We start from the raw sequence: 19314 nt of genomic DNA on the forward strand, positions 1-19314 counted from the left end.
AAGTACAAGCGGCCGAGATGAGTTTCCTCCGCAGGGTGGCTGGGCGCTCCCTTAGAGACAGGGTGAGGAGCTCGGTCACTCGGGAGGAGCTTGGAGTCGAGCCGCTGCTCCTCCACGTCAAAAGGAGTTAGTTGAGGTGGCTCGGGCATCTTTTCCGGATGCCCCCCTGGACGCCTCGCTGGAGAGGTGTTCCAGCACGTCCCATTGGGAGGAGGCCCCAGGGAAGACACAGGACACGCTGGAGGGATTACATCTCTCAGCTGACTTGGGAATGCCTTGGGGTACCCCCGGAGGAGCTGGGGGAGGTGTGTGTAGATCGGGAGGTCTGGGCAGCTTTGCTTGAGTTGCTGCCCCCGCGACCCGACTCCGGATAAAGCGGAAGAAAATGGATGGATGGAGACTAACCACCAGGGGGCGCAATTAATTAATTAATTAATTATTTTTTTACACATTTGTGGATCGAAATACATATATGCAAATACGTTTGCTACAATAATGGCCCCATACTCTTGGCCCTTTCTGAATCAGTTTGAGACCACTGCTGCCCACTGTAGGTGAGGCTTTGTGACATTACATCCAACACCATCAAGAGCAGCATGGGGGCACCATATGGGTTGGTTTTGTCTCCCTTCCTGTTCACGATCTACACCTCAGACTTCAGGTTCTGGTCACAGTCCTGCTACCTGCAGAATTTGTAGTATGACTCCACCATTGTGAGATGCATCGGGAGTGACCAGGAGGCTGAGTACAAGAGTGTGGTGGACAGGTTTGTGGAGTGGTGCGGACTCAACCACCTGAAGCTCAACATATCTAAGACAAAAGAGCTGGTGGTGGACTTCAGAAGATGGAGGACCTGTCTGAACCAAGTACCATCAATGGAACAGAAGGGACATTGTGGACTACTACAAGTACCTGGGTGTCCACATAGACAACAAACTGGACTGGACTTTAAATACAGATGCCGTGGATAAGAAAGGTCAGAGCTGACTGTACTTCCTCAGGAGACTCAGATCATTCAATGTCTGTAGAAATATCTTGCAGATGTTTTAACACTTCTCCACTGTGTTGTGCTGGGACAGCAGGCTGAAGGCAGCTGACACAAACAGATGCAACAAGCTCATCAGGAGAGCTGGTTCTCTCCTGGGGGTTGAACTGAAGTCTGTGGTGGAGCTGTCAGATAGGAGGATGCTGAGGAAGCTGCTCAGCATCCTGGACATCTCCCACCCCCTATATGCCACACTGACATGCTGTTAGAGCATCTTCAGACGTAGACTGAGGCCACCAAGCTGCACCAACAGAACGCCACAGGAGGTCTTTCCTACCTGTGGCAATTAGACTGTGTAGCCTAATCTCTCCCTCTTCAGCAGGATGAATACATAGAAAAGAGATTTATTCAGTTATTCAGAGTGATGTGCAATATTGTCAAACATCTTGTGCAATATATCTTCCAGTCATTTCACATAAATTTGTTGCACTTACTGTTAAAAAAAATGATTGATTTCTATTTAATAACGACACCTTCTGTAATTGTGTATTTAACTAACCACTGTTTACCATCTCTGTACGCTGGCAAAATAATTTCCTTTAGGATAAATAAAGTTGCTGATTACATGATCTCATACTCCATCACTGGAGTGTGTGTGTCCCAATAAGCTTTCACACACCCGCGCGAGGTCAAAGAGCAAGAGGCATCATGACTGACTGACTGTGTGGGCAACGAGAGTGACGGAGACTTTGACTATTTTTCCCGTTACAGTGTTGATTCCTTGAAAGATTTTTTTTTTTGTAAAACTGTGGTATTGGTGTCCAAGGAAGAAAAACTGAAGGTTATACTGCACACAAACTGAAAAGTCAGGTTTTGCCCGACTTGACCCAATGCCGATCCGGAAGCACAGAGGAATTTGCTATTACAGCAGCTTTTCTTGTGCGCTTCATGAGGTGGAGAAAGCATTTGGGATAATCTCAAAGGTAATTATAAATATTGTCATGGCTTGGTAAAACAGCTGCATTTTCACTCCTTATAAGCATCTGTAAAATGATGTTTATGATGGATTTAGACAGTTGTTTGACTGACGCTGTCACTAACCGACCGAGCGCCTGTTCACGTTTTTACACCTCTCGACCTTTGAACCAACCTGGTCGTCATGTGCATTCCCAGAGTGTGAAAAGCCTTTTACAACAGCAAGTACCACGACTGTTCGACTGTGGCAGAGGTCTGTTCTCTGAGTGCCAGTGTAGTTTAAATCAGCCTGCACTACCAGGTTCTGACAGCAGGACGCAACATCATCAAAACAACATTTCAAAGCAGTTGCACCTTTAAATATTTACTTAGCAGGTTCCAACTTTGCAAATTCCCACGTGCACAGAGATTATCACATAAACAAACGATAAAGCCCAAAACAGGTGGAAAGCTCTGAGTCACAGGTGTCAATCACAGCGAACGTCAAAAAACATGGTGAGGCCACGCCCCTTTCGGTATCGGTAAAGTAATTCTTTTTTTCAAACCAAACGAACGGACAACGAAAAAGACGACGTGAGGTCTTTGAAATGGTTCCGACTTCACGGTTCAAAGCCTCCCGTCAACTACAAACTGTCCAGACGTTCCACACGTTCTTAACGTGTTCCACGTGCGTGCGCGAATTCAGTCAAAACTCACCATAGCTCGAGCTCTGTGACGTCAACACTTTTATATCCCACTGTAACAGCATTTTCACCCCCGTCTGTAGCACCGTCCGTAGCTCAAACCCCTTCAAAACTTCACAGACACGCTCACTCGAACACACGCACGCTTCGAGTCAGAGCTCACCGTGCTAAGCCACGCCCACCAGCAATCAGTCATCCTTCTGTGGCCCCGCCTCCAAAGTCTGTCCAAAATATTGGTCCCACAGTTTTTCTTCGTTTCAGTCAGCTTTCGTGGCGTGTTACTGCCGCCTACAGCCCTGCGTAGCCTTACAGTGAGGTCCAAAATTATTTTGTCGTTTTGACTCTGTACGCCACCGTAGTGTAGTTTTAACGAATTTTAAATGAATGACAGCTGTGTTATAGGCTTCAGAGAGAAAGTGCAACTTCTGTCTGTTGCATTAACGCTATCTGTGGATAACTCTTATTATAAAATTTTCTACTGCTGTCTCTCCACAGGTACAGCGACAGCAGGTACAGCGACAGCAGGTACAGCGTATTCGGAAAGTATTCACAGCGCCACACTTTTTCCACAGTTTTTATGTTGCAGCCTTATTCGAAAATGGATGAAATTTATTTTTTCTTCAAAATTCTACACCCAATGGGCCTCATGTATCAACGTTGAGTACGGCGATATTTGAGCGTATATGGGGTACGCCAAAACGGCTGCGCTACTTGGCATTTATCAATGTGGTCGTTGGCGTACGCTGCGCTGAAAATATACACCAGGTCGAGAGGTGGCGTAAATTATACACCAAAATGAACCAGCGCTGGAATCCACATAAAAATGAAGAATCAACATGATAAACAGTGCCATTATACAAATCAATGCATATGTTACATAAATAACACTTTCCTGATTATACATAATAATCAATACAAATCCCGCCTTTGCGGGATTGTTATGGAGCACGATCCGTGGCCACAGCGCTGACTGCAAAGACAGCGCTGCTCGCCTTTTTCTCCAGACTTCGAGCCTGGAGCCAGAGCAGCGCTGAGCTTAACTTCATGTGGTGTGATCGTTTTAGACAATGAAATTGATCAGAACAAACTGTAGTTTCGTCATTCCCTTAATTCGACCGTGCTGCAACCAGGTTTTGTCATCTCCATTCAGTTGTCACAATAACATAAATACAGAAATATATTTAAAAAATAAAGAAAAGATCCTTTACAAAGATTGACAGGTAAGAAAATTTTATTGTTTTCACATCATGTGGTCCTCAGAAAGAGAGTTTAGGTGCATTTGAGTGGAAAATAGTTACTTGTTGACGCGTCGCGGAGGATCAGCTGTTTTAACGTGCAGATACGGAGCAGCTCAGCTCAGAATTCTAAATAAAGGATGTCTTTGTAAAGCTCAGTGCAGGTGTGCTGATCACCGCGCTTTAAGAGGTGACGAGTCGTAGCTGCTACAAAAAAAAAAAAAAAAAAAAAACGCGGATGAAAAGCTCACAGCTCACTTTACTTAGTAAAAAATAATAAATAATAAAAATAAAAAAAATCCGCAGGCCAGTAGGCCATCAGGCCACCGGGCAATGCCCGGTGTGCAATACTATCAGTCCAGCAGTGCGCTGTGACTACTGACAATGCCAGGAATATAGTTAATGCTGTCACAGCTGCTGGGCTGGGACCACAAATTGGATGCTTTGCTCATACCATAAATTTAGCTGCTCAGAGGGGAATGACAGTGCAGCAGGTCTCCCATCTTCTTGCAAAGATGAGAAAAATTGTCACCTTCTTTCACAGAAGTGCAATAGGAAACAGTGTTGAAGAAAAAACAGCAGTTGCTGCAGCTTAGTGAGAACAAACTCATCCAAGATGTTCCAACTAGGTGGAACTCCTGCATGACATGATGGAAAGATACCTTGAACAGCAGTCTGCAGTGTATTCTGCAATGAATGACAGCGCTGTGAAAAAAAATATGAAGAACATTCCAAGTCTGTCTCATAATGAACATGAATTGGCTGAAAATCTTGTCACAGTCATGAAAACCCTGAAAACCGTGACCATCATGATGTGCGAAGCATCATCTCCAACAGCGTCCATGATCCTGCCACTTAAAATGAACATCCTGATCTATGGCACAGTCTGATAATGACAGCCCAGCAGTGAGATGTCAAAAAAGCCATCAGGAATGACTTGGAGCGGAGATACACAGATCCTGCACTTGAGGATTACCTGCACAAGTGCACTGCTTTGGATGCTCGATTCAAATCCTTGCTACACTTGGATGATGCCACTCAACAGAGAGTCTATGAAGCACTCACCACAGAGATTGTGGTGTGTATTGAACAAGTAAGTATTCTTTTATTAATTGAATACAGTTTATTTTGCTAGTGTGTGAATTGTAAATGTTTATTTAAATAAATAATATGTATTATATTTAAAATAGTCAACATTAACGCATATATTTTGTTTTTTTTTTATTTCTTCAGGACCAAGCCACAGGCACAACAGGAGAAACCTCCTCCACAGAGACTCAAGCAGTAGACTCATCAGATGTTCATCGGCTCTCCACCAGAGATGCCGATGAACGGTTCATGGCCCAGAAGCCAAGGACCATCTGCAGTTCAAGTGGCAGAGGAGGAGATGAACTTGTACAGGTTAGCGAGTGCATTTCCGCAGATGGTAATCCTCTGATATGGTGGAAGAAACATCACACCTCATACCCTCACCTTGCCAAGCTGGCACAGCGTTACCTAAGGTGTACCTGCTACCTCTGTCCCGATGAAAGGGTTTTTTCCACAGCAGGTGACATTGTCACAGCAAGCAGATCTGTACTGTCACCAGAAAATGTGGACATCCTTATTTTTCTGAAGAAAAACATGAACATTTAAGTCAAACTGTTTTTTGTTTGTTTGTTTGTTTGTTTCAAGGAGTCTTTCATTTAGGTTTCTTTTGTTTTAGATGCAGCTAAGTACTAGTGGCACTCCAGAAGATGGGTGTGAAATATTTTATTTTACAAAGACAATTTAAAATGCTGCTAAGAAAATACCCCAAAAGATGGGTATGGTATAAGTTTTATTTTAGTATATTTATTTAAAATATTTTTTTTGCTCAGAATGCACTACATCTAACATATACATTTATATTTTTTATTATTATTTTTTATGTTGTGCTGTTTTTGTGCTAATATGTACAGCAGAAAATGTGTCAGGGATAGCTGCATCAGATACATTTATTTTTTCATTTGATATTTTTATATTCTTACTGAATTGTAACCATAGAACAGTTGTTATAAAATTGTTTAATTTTGTTAAGTTTACGTCAGGGAATGCCAAAATAGAAACTATATTGTCAGGGACTCCAAAATATGTGATACTGTATTTGGTTGGCACTGTGTTTTTGTTGTTTATAATATTGTTTATTTTTTATACTATACTGCAAAGAATGCACTACATAAGTTTTTTTTTTATCTTCAAATGTGTTCATTTTATTATTTTTACAAGGTTCTTACTTCGAAGCATACACAGTGGAATATGAGGAAGGTAAAGCTGCACCAGGTATATTTAATTTATTTGTAAATGTGCTTTTGAGTTGAAATAATTTTTGTAATTTCAATAAATTACAAGTTTAAAAGGCATGTATCAGCATGTTTTTTATATCGAAAATGTATTGAACTGTGACACTTAAGTATCGAACCGAACCGAACCGTGAATTTTGTGAATCACTGCACCCCTAATAAATAGAAAAGCTCAGATCCACCAGGACTCTTCCTAGAGCTGGCCACCTATCTAAATCTTGGGGGAGAAGGGCCTTAGTCGGGGAGGTGACTAAGACCTCAATGGTCACTCTGTCAGAGCTTCAACATTCCTCTGTGGAGAGAGGAGAATCTTCCAGAAGGACAGCCATTTCTGTAGCAATCCACCATTCAGGCCTGTATGTTAGAGTGGCCAGACGGAAGCCATTCCTGAGCAAACAGCACATGGCAGCTCACCTGCAGTTTGCCAAAAGGCACCTGAAGGACTCTCAGACCATGAGAAACAAAATTCTCTGGTCTGATAAGACAAAGATTGAACTCTTTGGCGTGAATGCCAGATGTCACGTTTGGAGGAAAGCAAGCTGCATTTAACATGTCACAACCACCTAGTGATCGCCAATCGTATGGTCCAATGAAAATCAAACCTCTTTGATATTATTCTGGTCAGCTGTCGTGAGGGTATGCTGCTGAAGAGCTACAAGCATCCACCGCTCGCACTGTGCATGTGCAAACACCACAGAGCTGTCTTGTAATTTTTTTTTTTATTTTGTTTTGTTTTTAAACTTTGATGTCTCCCATCGAGAGTTTTTGTAAATTAAATTTGAAAAAAAAGCTTACGTTTTGCTTCTGGAAACATGAGTTCGACATGTGATTTTTGAACGTACAATGTGTGTGAGAACATAAATTGGACGCTCTGAACTTTTACACCGTGCGGTTCTGTTGTACAGTTTGAACTGAAACTGAGTACAGTGATTAAAAATATCATACAGTGTCTGCCAGCTTCAGGACAAATACTGCCATGAACTGACATGACCACTACTGGCCAGTAGATGGCAGTAGAGGCCTTGAAAACTTGCCAAAACAAAATTCCAGATAATCTGTGTGCTACATTTAAGATGCGTGGAATTTAACAAACACAAATACAATAACAACGTCTATAAACCCAGTGAATATATTCACGAGCATTTTAGGCACTAGTGTTGGGAAAGTGTCGGTACACGGACCCACAACAGGGGGCGCAAAGGAACGGACAATGGAGTAGGTCAAATAACAACACTTGACTGTTGTGTGCACAACAACTACAACAGATTACAACAATAGATCAGAATCAATTCACAAAGGTGTCGTGTGGGCAGGCTCGAAGATAGGAGACACCTGTCCAAAGCAGAACCGGAACCACACGATTTCCTCCGCCATTTTGCCAAAAAGGCACCTGGAGGACTCTCAGACCAGAAAAAAATTCTCTGGTCTGATAATACAAAGACTGAACTCTTTCGTGTGATACCAGACATCATGTTTGGAGGAAACGAGGCACCATCCCTACACTAAAGCATGGTGGTGGCAGCATCATGCTGTGGGGATGTTTTTTCAGTGGCAGAAACTGGGAGACTATCAAGATTGAGGGAAAGATGAATGCAGCAATGTACAAGACATCATGGATGAAAACCTGCTCCAGAGCACTCTTGACCTCAGACTGGGGCGACGGTTCATTTTTCAGCAGGACAATGACCCCAAGCACACAGCCAAGATATCAAAGGAGTGGCTTCAGGACAACTCTGTGAATGTCCTTGAGTGTCCCAGCCAGAGCCCAGACCTGAATCTGATTGAACATCTCTGGAGAGATCTGAAAACGCCTGTACACTGACACTCCCCATCCAACCTGATGGAGCTTGAGAGGTGCTGCAAATAAGAATGGATAAAACTGCCCAAAGCATGTAGCATCATTTGTCAAGAAGACTTGAGGCTGTAATTGCTGCCAAAGGTGCATCAACAAAGTATTGAGCAAAGGGTGTGAATACTTATGTACATGTGATTGCTCACAGGGGGTCGTTTTGACCGTTGGGGTTTTTCCGTAATTATTGTATGGCTTTGCCTTACAATATAAAGCCCTTGGGGCAACTGTTTGTTGTGATTTGGCGCTATATAAATAAAATTGATTTGACTTGATTTCTTACTTTTCTATTTTTAATAAATTTGCAAAAAAAAAAAAGTTTTTAAATTATGGGGTGATATGAATAGAATTTTGAGTAGAGAAGCTTGAATCTTCGACTGGACTGGTTTGCTTGACGCGAGGATGTAGAATTTTGTGGGAAAAAAAAAGTACTCCATTTTGGAATAAGGCTCTAACATTACAAAATGTGGAAAAGCAAAGTGCTGTGAATATTTTCTGGATACACTGTCGAGCTTTACCAAAAAGACCCAATGTAAAAAGCTCTCCAAGTGTGACAACACCCCAACTAGGGCTTTATCATGACCTGCAGCACCAAAACAAACATGATGCTGCACTCATCAGGTCGCTGAGTGGGATACAGAGTTCGGCTACTTGGGTTCCTGTCTGTTTCAAGTCACTTCATCTGCACTGTCTCGGGTCACAAAGCTGTAAAAGTTTACCGGCCGTGACTGGTGAAGGAATCTGTGCCTGCAGACTGGAGTCTCAAAAAATATACAACAAACACTTGGTTAAAACATTCGGTTTGACACTTAAATGCTACGAACTTAATCACTTATGTTTCTTTTTTATTTGCAGAGACCCTGAAGTTTATGTTGATGCCAAGCATCGATGCATTGAAGGAAACATCTGCCGAGAAATCTGAAACATTCCTCAGGACACTTTCCCCAAAGCATTTGCAGGCCGTAATTGGCCAACATGGGGCCTACATTGAACATGATGTCTAAGAGACTCACAAAATGCAGGGTCTCTATTGACATTGGTATGAAAAACTTCAACCTTTCAGCTTTCTAGCCAGCCATAAATGTATTTCCTAGACATATGGTTTGACCATTTTCTTTGCTGATAAATATACAACCCCTGGCAAAAATTATGGAATCACCGGCCTTGGAGGATGTTCATTCAGTTGTTAATTTTGTAGAAAAAAGCAGATCACAGACATGACACAAAACTAAAGTCATTTCAAATGGCAACTTTCTGGCTTTAAGAAACACTATAAGAAATCAAGAAAAAAAGATTGTGGCAGTCAGTAACGGTTATTTTTTTAGACCAAGCAGAGGAAAAAATATGGAATCACTCAATTCTGAGGAAAAAATTATGGAATCACCCTGTAAATTTTCATCCCCCAAATTAACACCTGCATCAAATCAGATCTGCTCATTGACATTGACCCTATGTGTCTTTTTGCAAGGAATGTTTTTGCAGTTTTTGCTCTATGGCAAGATGCATTATCATCTTGAAAAATGATTTCATCATCCCCAAACATCCTTTCAATTGTCCAAAATATCACCATAAACTTGTGCATTTATTGATGATGTAATGACAGCCATCTCCCCAATGCCTTTACCTGACATGCAGCCCCATAACATCAATGACTGTGGAAATTTACGTTTTCAGGCAGTCATCTTTATAAATCTCATTGGAAAGGCACCAAACAAAAGTTCCAGCATCATCACCTTGCCCAATGCAGATTCGAGATTCATCACTGAATATGACTTTCATCCAGTCATCCACAGTCCACAATTGCTTTTCCTTAGCCCATTGTAACCTTGTTTTTTTCTGTTTAGGTGTTAATGATGCCTTTCGTTTAGCTTTTCTGTATGTAAATCCCATTTCCTTTAGGCGGTTTCTTACAGTTCGGTCACAGACGTTAACTCCAGTTTCCTCCCATTCGTTCCTCATTTGTTGTTGTGCATTTTCGATTTTTGAGACATATTGCTTTAAGTTTTCTGTCTTGACGCTTTGATGTCTTCCTTGGTCTACCAGTATGTTTGCCTTTAACAACCTTCCCATGTTTTTGTATTTGGTCCAGAGTTTAGACACAGCTGACTGTGAACAACCAACATCTTTTGCAACATTGCGTGATGATTTACTCTCTAAGAGTTTGATAATCCTCTCCTTTGTTTCAATTGACATCTCTCGTGTTGGAGCCATGATTCATGTCAGTCCACTTGGTGCAACAGCTCTCCAAGGTGTGTTCACTCCTTTTTAGATGCAGACTAACGAGCAGATCTGATATGATGCAGGTGTTAGTTTTGGGGATGAAAATTTACAGGGTGATTTCATAATTTTTTCCTCAGAATTGAGTGATTCCATATTTTTTTACTCTGCTTGGTCTAAAAAAGTAACCGTTACCGACTGCTACAATCTTTTTTTCTTGATTTCTTATAGTGTTTCTTAAAGCCAGAAAGTTGCCATTTGAAATTACTTTAGTTTTGTGTCATGTCTGTGATCTGCTTTTTTTCTACAAAATTAAACAACTGAATGAACATCCTCCGAGGCCGGTGATTCCATAATTTTTGCCAGGGGTTGTATAAGAAATCAGGAAAAAAAATTGTGGCAGTCAGTAACGGTTACTTTTTTAGACCAAGCAGAGGGGAAAAAATATGGAATCACTCTATTCTGAGGAAAAAATTATGGAATCATGAAAAACAAAAGAACGCTCCAACACATCACTAGTGTTTTGTTGCACCACCTCTGGCTTTTAACAGCTTGCAGTCTCTGAGGCATGGACTTAATGAGTGACAAACAGTACTCTTCATCAATCTGGCTCCAACTTTCTCTGATTGCTGGTGCCAGATCAGCTTTGCAGGTTGGAGCCTTGTCATGGACCATTTTCTTCAACTTCCACCAAAGATTTTCAATTGGATTAAGATCCGGACTATTCCAGGCCATGACATTGACCCTATGTGTCTTTTTGCAAGGAAGTTTTCACAGTTTTCGCTTTATGGCAAGATGCATTATCATCTTGAAAATGATTTCATCATCCCCAAACATCCTTTCAATTGATGGAATAAGAAAAGTGTCCAAAATATCAACGTAAACTTGTGCATTTATTGATGATGTAATGACAGCCATCTCCCCAGTGCCTTTATCTGACATGCAGCCCCATATCATCAATGACTGTGGAAATTTACATGTTCTCTTCAGGTAGTCATCTTATACATCTCATTGGAACGGCACCAAACAAAAGTTCCAGCATCATCACCTTGCCCAATGCAGATTCGAGATTCATCACTGAATATGACTTTCATCCAGTCATCCACAGTCCATGATTGCTTTTCCTTCGCCCATTGTAACCTTGTTTTTTTCTGTTTAGGTGTTAATGATGCCTTTCGTTTAGCTTTCTGTATGTAAATCCCATTTCCTTTAGGCGGTTTCTTACAGTTCGGTCACAGACATTGACTCCAGTTTCCTCCATTCGTTCCTCATTTGTTTGTTGTGCATTTTCGATTTTTGAGACATATTGCTTTAAGTTTTCTGTCTTGATGCTTTGATGTCTTCCTTGGTCTACCAGTATGTTTGCCTTTAACAACCTTCCCATGTTGTTTGTATTTGGTCCAGAGTTTAGACACAGCTGACTGTGAACAACCAACATCTTTTGCAACATTGCGTGATGATTTACCCTCTTTTAAGAGTTTGATAATCCTCTCCTTTGTTTCAATTAACATCTCTAGTGTTGGAGACACGATTTCATAATTATTGCCAGGGGTTGTGTATATATATATATATATATATACACACACACACACACACACACACACACACACACACACACACACACACACACACACACACACACTTGTCATCTGCATTTAACCCATCCCAATTACAGTTAGACATGATCCAACCACTAGGAGCAGCGAGAGGGCACAATCCGGTGTTGCAGACCGAACGGTCCACCCTAAAAATTGGTCCACCCTGCCTCCACTGCGTATGCGTCATTTCAGAGTGTCAGCAGCTCGTCTGAAACAGTCTCTTCACCCAAACTGATCAAATGGATTAATGAGATTATTAACCATCAGATGACAAGGTAAAACCTCTTAAATCACTCTAAGGTCAGTTTGAAGCAGAAACGAGGCGATATTCGGGGACCCCTTTAAATGACGGACGCGCAGGGAATGCAACAGCTAGCAGCTCATGTAGCTGCGGCGCTCTGATCTCTTCATCCGTCTTTTATGATGAAATAATGCTGATTTTATTTTGTACAAAAGCTTCATATATCTATCGCTGAGATAGATGATGACTGGAGTGCAGTTTGAAGAACAACCAAGGTGATAATCCGTGAACCGCAGCTAATCACGCACGCGCAGTGAAGGCAGGGTGCATCGATTTTTAGGGGGGGCCATTCGGTCTGCGACACCGGCGCCCGGGGAACAAGTGCAGATCAAGAGATGATGCTTTGGTCAGGGGCAGAGAAAGGAGCAGACCTTTACAAGACACTGGGACAGACTGACAGATGGACAGGGTGAATCCTGCATCCTTCACCACCCGCCCCCCCCCCCAAAAAAAAAATCTTCTGTGCAGGTGTTAAAATAATATCATCATACCAAGTCTCTACCCTAGATTGCCAACACAACTATCTAGAAATCGTAACTACGTGGGCTGTCAATAAAGTAACAGTCCTTTTTATTTTTTTCAAAAACTATATGGATTTCATTCATGTGTTTTTACGTCAGACATGCTTGAACCCTCGTGTGCATGCGTGAGTTTTTCCACGCCTGTCGGTGACGTCATTCGCCTGTGAGCACTCCTTGTGGGAGGAGTCGTCCAGCCCCTCGTCGGAATTCCTTTGTCTGAGAAGTTGCTGAGAGACTGGCGCTTTGTTTGATCAAAATTTTTTCTAAACCTGTGAGACACATCGAAGTGGACACGGTTCAAAAAATTAAGCTGGTTTTCAGTGAAAATTTTAACGGCTGATGAGAGATTTTGAGGTGATTCTGTAGCTTTAAGGACTTCCCACGGTGCGAGATGTCGCTCAGCGCTCTCAGCCGCCGTCAGCCTGTTCAAGCTGAAAACCTCCCATTTCAGGCTCTATTGATCCAGGACGTCGTGAGAGAACAGAGAAGTTTCAGAAGAAGTCGGTTTCAGCATTTTATCTGGATATTCCACTGTTAAAGGAGATTTTTTTAATGAAAGACGTGCGGACGGGTCCGCGCGTCGGGACACAGCCGCCGCGACGCTCCGCCACAGGAAAAACACCTCTGTTGAAAGCCTTAAGGACAAGTTGGAACATGTCCTGCCTGTTAAACAATTTCTCATATACTCACTCCACTGAAAGCCATCAAAAGCCGCCTGGATTTTACAAATGGTTATCAACACGGAGGTGTTTTTCCTGTGCCGCCGCACCGCGTCGGCTGCGTCCCGACGCGCGGACCCGTCCGCACGTCTTTCATTAAAAAAATCTCCTTTAACAGTGGAATATCCGGATAAAATGCTGAAACCGACTTCTTCTCAAACTTCTCTGTTCTCTCACGACGTCCTGGATCAATAGAGCCTGTGGAGGTTTTCAGCTTGAACAGGCTGACGACGGCGGCTGAGAGCGCTGAGCGACGTCTCGCACCGTGGAAGTCCTTAAAGCGACAGAATCACCTCAAAATCTCTCATCAGCTGTTAAAATTTTCACTGAAAACCAGCTTAATTTTTCGAACCGTGTCCACTTCGATGTGTCACAGGTTTAGAAAAGATTTTGATCAAACAACGCGCCAGTCTCTCAGCAACTTCTCAGACAAAGGAATTCCGACGAGGGGCTGGACGACTCCTCCCCAAGGAGTGCTCACAGGCGAATGACGTCACCGACAGGCGTGGAAAAACTCACGCATGCGCACAAGGGTTCAAGCATGTCTGACGTAAAAACAATGAATGAAATCCATAGTTTTTGAAAAAAATAAAAAGGACCGTTACTTTATTGACAGCCCACGTAGAAAGCATGTTTGCTCGTGTTCAAGTTTTAAAGGAAAACAACAACAAAAACACTTACACTTGATTAAAGGATTGTGTTCAGAATATAACATGTTATTGTGCAGACATCCAAACATTCCACAGTATCCTTCACTTTTTCCCAGCAGCCCTCTGACATGTTCAAACATCCTGATCTACGTTCTGGACGAGTCAACACATTTTTTTCTCTGCTGGAGCTGAACAACACATATCTGACAGTTAAAGTTCGGGCTGATTTTACACGGCTGTCAGTGAATCAATAGCCTCGTCATTCAAATCTGGTTTGGCTCTGCATCACTGCACCTTAAGCCCAGACATCAGCACAGTCTGCAGAGAGGATCACTGGCTGTTCACTCCCTCAATAACCACTTGAACTCTGCTGGGACAAAAGAAAGACTATGACCAAGCCTTCCTACCCTAAAATACCCAAACTAAAAGTTTATTACATAGTTACCCTACCATTACGCAGGCAATGTCAGTATAACATTAGGGGCTATTACAGTACAGTGCTTCAGCTGCTCCCTTGTTTTCACGCAGAATCAACATCGTAGATCCAAGGTGGGTCTGCATGTTGATTTGGCAAACGTTTTATGCCGGATGCCCTTCCTGACGCAACTCCATACCATCGAGAAAGGTGGCAGGAGTAACACCTAAATAAACCCTTATTGAATTGGTTTGTACGTCATGCGATATGGATCATTCATCCCATTTGCCTTTTTGTTCCATTTATCGTGCAATTTTGATTTCACATTTGTACCATTGCACACCACAACCACTAGTGCTCACTCTAGCGGTGAAGGTGCTTAGCTTAAAAACAAACATGCCCAGGTTTGTTCTGGTGAGAGACAATTTGATTGAACAAGCTTATTGAGGGTGCTTATTCTTGTAACACGCACAAAAAACAAACCCAGTACGCCGTAAGCAGTCTGGCATTTGCAGTATTTGCTGGGACGTCTCTAGCTGAAGTAGAACCGCTGTCAGATGAAGAGCTCAACAAATTTATGTCGCAATTTTTCGCTGGACTGAGAAAAGCAGACAGCAGTCTGTACACAAAAACATCAATGCACAGGATTAGGTACGGACTACATGGTCATTTAAGACCATGAGAGATGTTGATACCACCAAAGCTGATAGGTTTCATTTGGGTTGGACTGGATTGCTATTTAAAGTTTATGCTGGACTGTATAGAACCTCTTCACCTCAAAGGACCAGCGACGCACACCAAAAGTAAGCCCCTTTTCTCTTGTTTATAATGTAATAAAATATCAAATGACAAGGATCTATTTTAGGTGTTATATAAAACAAATAATGAATGTTTATGTGTACAATGGTGAGAATATTTCATGAGGTGAAGGATGAAATGTTCCATTCAACTTAGCTGCGCCTCGTTCAATGGAACATTTCATCTTTCAACTCATGAATTATTCAATTATTTACAACTGCACTCAAACATTCATTATTTGTAAACCAGATCTATAGTTTTCATGAGGGAGGGGAAGAAAAAGTGGGGGAAATTACACTGAACTATACTATCTTGATTAACCCTGTTCAATGCAAGCTCCACGTATGGACAACATACATTTCTTGAACCTGAAAGTTCATTCCTCAACACAGCATGCACAAGACTCTGCGGGAGCATGGTGCGAGACAAAAACAAACATGGCGGACTCACTGAAATTTGATGACAAGGAGATGTGAAGAAATTCAACTTTTCCGCTGGAAAAATATGATAAAATAAATATAATATTGTAAATATTTGTAGTGGCTGAGTGGGCCACTATTTTATAAATTGTACTGGCCCGCAGTGGTCAAAATTGCTCGAGCCTGGACAGTGGTGCCGCACAAATCCACATGTTGCTGATTCAGAGGCCTTTGTGGTTTTTGCAGCACCTTGTTTGACATGTATATCTTCAACATGCTTGAACTTGTATTAACCTGCAGTCTCACCTGATCCTTGCTGAACACAGGAAGCCAATGTAGACACCACAACACTGTGAAAACACACCTGTGTCACTTCTCAGGTGAGTCATTACAAAGAAACGCCAACAATGAGACACCCAGTCACTGACAAAACACAATAGCTGCATTTATTCCTTCAATGCAGCTTCCGATCGGGAATGATTCAAGTCCAGAAGAACTTAACTGGATATCCACCAGAAAATTTGACAAAAGTGGGGGGCAACAGTGGCAGGGAGGTGAGAACAAGGTGCAGGCATCCAAAGTAAAACCATGAATTCAATGCAAACATTTCTGGAACATGCAGTGACAACTCACAACAGAATGTAATGTAATCTCGGTTAAGACCACACCAATGCGACATATTTCAGTCACCTGGGTTTGAGCAAAGGTCTGTTTGACTTACACAACCATTCTTCTCACACCAAAGCAGCGAGATCGACAAGTGACCACAACGGACAAACAATAAACACCTGGTTAATTGTGTATTAATAAGTTGTCAGGTTATAACATTTCCAACTCGATACGAATACCCAGGAAATATTCAATACCATTTTCTATACCACGGGATGGAAAATTACAGAAAAAGAAGTTTTTAAATAACAACAACAACAACAATCAGAACAAAACTATTAACATTAAAGACAAGTTGACAACAATTTTTAAAGTTGTCTGGCATAGCACAAACACTAGCGTGTTGCACGTGGGGATCCCGAGCTCTAGATCAGGTAGTGTTTATAAAATAGGTAGCTGACATTTTTCAAAGGTGGTAATAATTATGCATTCTATAATGACTTGGAATGGCGTGTGATTCTGGAATGTTTTTAGAACCTTACACCTCAACAGTTTTTAAAATAAGAACTCAATGCTTTTATTTCCTGTTAATTACCATAATTTCCAGACTATAGCGCGCACCTGAATATTAGCTGCACCCACAATTTTAAAAAGAAAATAGGAAATTGTACATAAATAAGCTGCAGGTCTCCATGTTGTAACATGAGATATTTAGACAGAAATAATTTTTTAACTTTTCATTAAATACGTACCGTAACATGTACATTAAAATCATAGATTTGATTAAAGCATGCTCAGGCAGTAACGTCATTTCTTCTTTTTATCTTGGCCCAGTAGTGGCAAGTGAGTCAAAGCTGAATGTTTCTACCTCATCTCCTTCAGTAGAAATCATAATGGACCACAATGGAAATAGGTGTTTTCATTTTCTTTTGGATAATTCTACAAGTTTAGCAAACAAAAAGCCACATCCCATCACCATTTCAGCAAAATGTCAAGGCTTTAGCGCAGCGACATTCTGCCATTGCTTAAGGAGAGCCTGAACTATTGATGTTAAAATGCAAAGTACTTTTTACCCGATTAATCGCCAGAATCATCGATAGAATACACGATTACTAAAATAATCGATAGCTGCAGCGCTACTTGTGTCATCCATGTATTTTTTATGTATTTCTAATTAAATTATGTACTTAATAAAAATCAATCAATCAATCAATCAAGGAGGTTGTCCAGGGCACAATGTCATTGTTGCATGATTGTCATGGCAACAGCGGCACCATTTCAATGTTGGAGAAAGTGTGTGTTTTCTCATGCTTTCACATGGTCGAGTATTTAGCATACATCAACAGAAATGGAAAGTTTTCACTTGGAAAATGACGGTACCAGTACCAGCGTGTCATCACATTGTGTTACTGTTGTTTTCTCGTAGTAAGAGAGTTTTACTTGTTAGCAATTTGCTATGGCAACTGGGCTTCAAACATGCTCCAGCAGACAGCCCAAAGCAAGTGTACACCTGGACATTCAGAACCTTGCAGGAAGAGCAGTTGGCTCGAGCGGACAGAAAGACAGAGAGAGGGAGCTTCTCATCACTTGGACCTGTAGCCCAGAGGAGAGACGTGCCGTCAGTAACAGACAGCCAGCAGCAGAAAACGGCAGCATTTTGGAGTAAAAGTGCTTAAAACAATGCACGAAGGACATTATTATTGTTTTTCCGTAACTTAAGCTTGCCCGCGAGTTGCGGCCTGGAGGAGAGGACAGACGCTCAGTTGGTAACAGACTGTCCAGTGTGAAATGGACATTTCTCATTTCTGCCGCAACAATAGACAAGAGTCCTGGTTCGTGACTTTAATTAGCAGAAAGGTGAGTCACGATTGACATCTTTAAATGGCTTTGACAAGGTTGATGAATAAATTGTCAAATAAAAAAAAAAAAAACATTGCGAGATGACACTACAGTATAAGGGCGCTGTGATGAGACTACAATGGTGCAGGGCCGTTATTGCACTGTCTGCGGAGAACCCTGGATATTTACTAGAGCGTTGCCTGTGGGGATCAATGGGCTCTAGATTGGGTAGTGTTTATAAAATATGCAGCTTAGATTTTTCAAGGGTGATAACCTAATAAATTATGCAAAGTTTCTATACTGAGTTGGAATGGCGTGTGAGTCCAGAATGTTTTTATAAAGGTAGACCTCAACAATTTTTAGAAGAACTCAACTAGGGCTGCAGCTATTGACTATTTTTGAAATCGAATATTCTATCAATTATTTATCGATTAATCGAGTAATCAGATAAAAAGTACCTTTGTGTTTTTAAACAATATCAGTAGTGGCAGGGCTCTCCATAAAGCAGTGGCACAATGTTGCTGTGCAATGCAGATTTTTTAAGTTTAGGGTGTTCCCTCTCTCTGTTTTGCCGGGTTATTAATTTTTTCATATTAAGAGTTTTAGAGCTTTGCCAAACCATAGGCCCAGGCAGTCTGTGAAATCTTCAGTCTGCGGGACAGTGCATTCTTTTTTCCTTCTTATTGCATATTTCATTTGCACTTTTTATTACTCTGTGATTATTCAGTGTTTAGTGTATATTTATACATGCCGTACAGAGTGTAGCTCAAACCAAGGTCAAATTCTTTGTTTTCTGATACTTGGCGAATAACACAATAATACGGCTGTGGACACGGCGCCCCTGCGAATAGACACTTCCTTCTACAAAAGCTGCCTGTTGATAGAAACGCTTTCAAATCTGAATTAAAGCCTTTTTTTAAATCATTAAACATGACTCATTTAAAGTGCGTGTCCTTTCGCTTCATCTGCGGACGTGGAGAACGGCCAGTGGAGCAAAACGTGTTTTTCTTAAATATATACAAACACACGCTTCACTTTAAATGCGCAATAAGTGTGTTTCAGACGATCCATGCGGACCCTCTCTTAAAAGGCTTTATTTTACTCAGAGTGTGGCTTTGCATACTTGTAGCATTGCCTGCTACATTGATTAGCACTATGGTCTTCTTCTGTGTTTTTGTGT

The sequence above is a fragment of the Thalassophryne amazonica genome, chromosome 2, assembly GCF_902500255.1.
Source record: "Thalassophryne amazonica chromosome 2, fThaAma1.1, whole genome shotgun sequence".
NCBI classification, from domain to species: domain Eukaryota; kingdom Metazoa; phylum Chordata; class Actinopteri; order Batrachoidiformes; family Batrachoididae; genus Thalassophryne; species Thalassophryne amazonica.